The following is a 5545-nucleotide window of genomic DNA, read 5'->3' as shown; positions in this document are numbered from 1 at the left end:
AAAATATAAGAATCTTATCAAATATAAGCCTAAAACTCAATAATCAAAAATAATTTTTCACTGTATTAGCACATAAATACTTTATGGTTCTTGTTCAAATATTTATTTTTGTTGATGGTGTTATTGTTTCATTTTTTTATTGATTTTTTAGAGATAAAGGAAGGGAGAAGGAAGAGAAAAATTGATCCGCTGCTTCCTGCTCACCCCCTTCTGGGGATCGAGCCCAAAACCCAGGTACATGCCCTGACTGGAATCGAACGGGCAGCCTCTTGGTGAATCCATGTATCTACTTACTGTTCTGTGTGATGAAATGGGAAGTAGCATAAAAGCACTTTAGACTTCAAAACACAACCTGTGGCTGTCTTGAGAAAATCACTTGCGTGCTTCAGATGCAAGATGAGCAAGCCTCATTCTTCACTGACTACCAGGATAGATCATCCCAACAAAAAAAATCAATAAGGAAATACTGGTTCTAAATGACATTTTAGTCCAAATGTACATAACCAATATTTACAGAGCCTTTTATCCCAGGACACCAGATTACCTTGTTCTCTGGTGCACATGGCACATTCTCAAGGAGACACCATATGTTGAGACACAAAACTAGATTTAACTAATTTAGTAAGACTGAAATCACACCCAGCTTACTCTCCAACCACAACGCTTTGAAGCTGGAATTCAACTGCAAAAGGAAAGTGGGAAAACCACAAATATGTAAAGATTATATAACATGCTATTAAACAATTTTTTCTTTGTGTCAAAGAAAAAATAAGAGAGCAAAAGATACTGAGACAAATGAGGATATGTTAATACTACATATCAAAATTTGGGGGAAATAACAAACATGGTAATTAGAGGAAAGTTTTATCATTACAGGCCCATCTCAATAAACAAGAAAAACTCCAAAACAAAATAAATAAAAAATAACCTGACACTTCACCTTAAAGAACTAGAAAAAGAAGAACAAAGCAAGTCCAAAATTAGCTGAAGAAAGGGAAAAAAAAATCAGTTAACACTCCTGAAATCATTGAGCAAATTATTTAAATCAGAGACAAAGCTTCTAAATAACATATTGCTTTTTTTTTTTAATCATTAAGGGGCATGTTTTCTACATTAAAAGCTTATGCCTCCCTAAAAAAATCCAAACCTAATTTATTGACAATTCCTGTCACTTTATCTAGAAGACATATCCTGAATCTCACTATTTCTCTCCTCTCCACTGGCACCTTCGTCTAAGACCTCATTACCGTCCACCTAGACTAGCAATTGCTTCTAATCGATCTCCCTGTTTTCATTCCTGTCTGGTATTCGTTACCAAAATGGTAGTGAGAGTAACATTTACAAAATTGTAATAAGCTCATTATCACTCACCTATTTCAATTTTTTAAGGCTCTTCGTTGCACTGTCAGGCTTTGGCGCTGCCCACCTCTCATTCCCTCTTGGTTCCCTGTCTCCCAACCACAATGGTTTTTTATTCCTGCTACAGACCCTGTCCATTCCTTCCCCAGGGCCTCTGCGCTAGCCACACCTGGAGTCCCAGATTTTGACGCAGCTGCCTCTTCGTGGTCTTGCCTCACATGCCCCTCCCTGAGGCCTTCCACAATCGCACTAAAACCACCTCTACCTCTAACAATGAGAAACTGGCTAAAGACCATCCATCACCCAGCTCCCGACGCCCCACCTATTTTTTGCATAACACTGCAATAATTCTTGAGTTATCTCGCGTATTTATTTAGCTAGAATATAATTCCCATGAGAGTGGGAACCCTATCTGTATTCATAACACAACAGAAGCAGAAAGTTATTTGCTAGAGCACAAGCGCTCTGGTGAAAAGATTGACGCTGTTTCCTGAAGTGGAAAATTCACATGTGCTATAACCTAGCAACTCATTTCCTAGGCATGTCACTGAGAGGAACTCTTGTACATGCACAATAGGAAACAAGCATAAGAATATAATTGCAGAGGCACTCTTCACAATAACAAAAAATGGGAGAAACAACCCAAATGTCCACAAACAGAAGACCAGATAATTACATTCCGGTTACGGTCATAGAGTGGAATAGACATAACAATATAAGACGGATCAATATTTTTTGAGAAGTAATACTATGGAAGAATTTTAGCAATGTAACAGTAAATGGAAGAAATCGCAAAGATTTGATCACACATCATGATCTTTTTATAAAATTTAAAACAAGTTCTTGAAAACAGTAAAATGTCTTTGGGTACATAGAGCTGTAATAAAACTATATTAAAAAGCAAGAAAATAATGAACATAGGAACCACTGCTTAAACTGTTTACAATTAGTTGTTTTATTATTATTACTAGAGACCTGGTGCACGGATTTGTGCACCAGTGGGGTCCCTCGGCCTGGCCTGCGGGGATCGAGCCAAAACCGGCTCTTTGACATCCCCTGAGGGGTCCCAGATTGCAAGAGGGTGCAGGCCAGGGCAAGAGACCCCACCGGTGCACAAATCCGCGCAGCAGGCGTCTAGTATGCATATAAGATCTTTGGTTAATCTCTTCCCGTCCTCCCCACTCCCCTCTCCCCTCTGAGATTCATCAGTTTGTTCCATGTTTCCGCTCCTGAGTTGAGCATCTGCCCCATGGTGGTCAGTGCGTGTCATAGCTACTGGTCAGCCAGCTGAACAGTCAGCCAGTCGCTTAGGCTTTTAGATAAATAGATAGATGATAGATAGATAGATAGATAGATAGATAGATAGATAGATAGATAATAAAAACAATTTTAAAGGGGTAAATAAAAAAGATAGTTGAGAATTTGGGGCTTGCCCACATTCCCAGTTCAACGCTATACAAACCTAGGTCTTGGCACCATGACCCAAGGTTCTCCCAGTAGATGCCCAAATGCTGCCCAGGTCTGTTCGATTTTTTGTGCTTTTGTTTTAGAAGCCCTTTTTATAGGATGCCACCACTTATGTGGAGACATGTGTGATAGCAGACTAAGAAACTGATTTTAAATAGGAAATAAAAAGTCTTTAACTGAACCCTTTACCTCTTACAAACAAAAACTGGCTAAAGTCGGTCTACCCTTCCTCATGTCACTGCCAACATTCTTTGTTATTCTTTCCATACTCTGCAATATTTTTGTCTGAAAGCAAGAAACAATGATTCTCAACACTAAAATATTTTATGGAGTTAAGACAACAGTGCAACAATCTAGAAGTGTAATGCAGGCACTGGTTAAAAAAACAGGGGTACAGCCATTCGAGGGAAAACCAGGCAGTCCCAACAAAAGAATGATGACAAAGGCACTTTATGTAATGACACAGAATTATGTGGTATGTAAAAAAAAACCTTTCATCAACGTATGGAAGAATCCACATAAACATGCTACAATTTCAGTTTAAAGGAGAGAAAAGATATATATAATACTAATACTTGCAAATGCTTTAAAAATCTCTAGTATACATAAAGAGTAACTATTGTAAACTCTTCTACTTCTTCTGAATTTTGAACATCTGAATATATTTATTAAAAAACAAATTCAGCCCGGCCAGTGTTGCTCAGTGGTTAAACATTGACTCATGAACCAAGAAGTCACAGTTCCATTCCCAGTCAGGGCACATGTCCTGTTGCTGGCTTGACCCCCACTAGCGGGTGTGCAGGAGACAGTCGATGCATGTTTCTCATCTCATTGATTTTTCTCTCTCTCCCCCTCTCTCTAAAAATCAATAAAAACATGGGTTATTTTTAATTCTAAATTTTAAAATAACAAACAAGACTATAATGAAAAACAAATATATTTGAAGAGCACTGATTTTTAATGTGGTATTTTTGCAAACAGAAACTACTCCATGGCAGCCGCTATTCTTAGTACCTTAACTAGAGGCCCGATGCACGAAATTCGTGCAAGAGTAGACCTTCCTTCCCCCAGCTGCCGGCACCAGCTTCCCTCTGGCATTGTCACCAGCTCCCCTCTGGCACCTGGGACCCGGGCTTCCCTCGCAGCCCTGGCTTCATAGGGAAGGTCATCGGAAGGACGTCCAGTCTAATTAGCATATTACGCTTCTATTATTACAGATTTTGTACACTCGTGATCGGGATGACAAGAACACTGTCCACACATGAAGAGTGTGCTCTTCAGAGGTTCTCACAGATTATCTGAAGATTTTTAAGAATTTTAAATTAGGTTTCATCAAGTCGGTTAACAACTCTTTTCACCTGTTGCGTGCTACATTTCTTACCTATGCTAGTATATAAGTTAGGTTGTTTTCTTTCTTTTTTGTAGCCTGTCAGCTTGAAAAAAATTTGTATCTATTGTCACCAGAACTGTACCAACAACCAGCATCAACTCATGTCTATCTTTTGAATCACTAGTGAGATTAGTTCATATTTTTAACTGGGGGGGAAACACTGGCCTTATTTGCTTTTTGATAAGAATTGTGGGGGAGTTTCCCCTTCGTGTTAGATAACCGAGTATTTATATCTAAAATAACTTGTAATTGCCTTTGTACACCAAAAGCATGTATTTTAAAGTAAAATAAATGCTGGTTGTACATCCTAGTATGTGACATTTCAAACTATTAAGTTTTAAACCCGATAATTAAATCAAAACTGACCCGCAGCGCCTTACCCTTCAAATGGAAGCACAATAGCCAAGTGCCAAGGCATACACCAAGTTAAAATGGCACGTCATCTGGGGGTGTCAATTTGTCATATTGTTATATTTCTATCCATGTGAATATATTAAGCTGTGTGCACTGCAGAAGTCATGTGGCTTTGTAAGGTAAGACTTAACTCTCGTCTGATGCTATGTGTACCACGGTAGAAAGTTTGTGACTCACTAACCAACCACCCACTGGTTTTATTCTAGTTTAGTTGAAAGGTATACAGAAAAGAAACTAGGATTCTCCTTACAAGGTCCCTATTTTTCCCCAAAAAATCTGCATTTAATTTGAAAGAAGTTAAGATCACAGACCAACTGCGCAGTGCTTTCCAAAATACCCCTGATGTTGGCTATCAGTGCTCATTAGGTCCTCGATGTGTTGGACTAGCACAGCGGTTCTCAACCTGTGGGCTGCGACCCTTTTGGCGGTCGAACCACCCTTTCACAGGGGTCACCTAAGACCATCCTGCATATCTGATATTGACATGACGAGTCCTAACAGTAGCAACATGATAGTTATGAAGTAGCAACGAAAATCATTTTATGGTTGGGTCACAACATGAGGAACTGTATTTAAAGGGCCAGAAGGTTGAGAACCACTGGACTAGCACTCAATGGCAATGACATACTTCCTTCCTTGACAGCAGAGCCTCTGTAAAATTCAGCAGAGTGTTAATGCAAAAACAGACGAAATAACCTTTTGCTGTTCTGCTGCCATGGCTATGTCTTCCTTGCTCACTACCTCGGAGTTCCTTTAAACATGATGCTCTGGGTCTGCCTGGCCTTTTCATCCTCTTTAATAACTGATGTCCTTCCTCTTGAGCAGAGCGCATTTACACACAATGCGCATCCTATTGTGCGGAACAGGAACGCAGGGCCCTCCTTCCTAAAGCCTCAAAACAGCACCGGTGACCAA

This window comes from Myotis davidii, unplaced genomic scaffold (assembly GCF_000327345.1).
Source record: "Myotis davidii unplaced genomic scaffold, ASM32734v1 scaffold148, whole genome shotgun sequence".
Lineage (NCBI taxonomy): Eukaryota > Metazoa > Chordata > Mammalia > Chiroptera > Vespertilionidae > Myotis > Myotis davidii.
The sequence above is the reverse complement of the archived record's forward strand: the minus strand, read 5'-3'. Positions refer to the sequence as shown.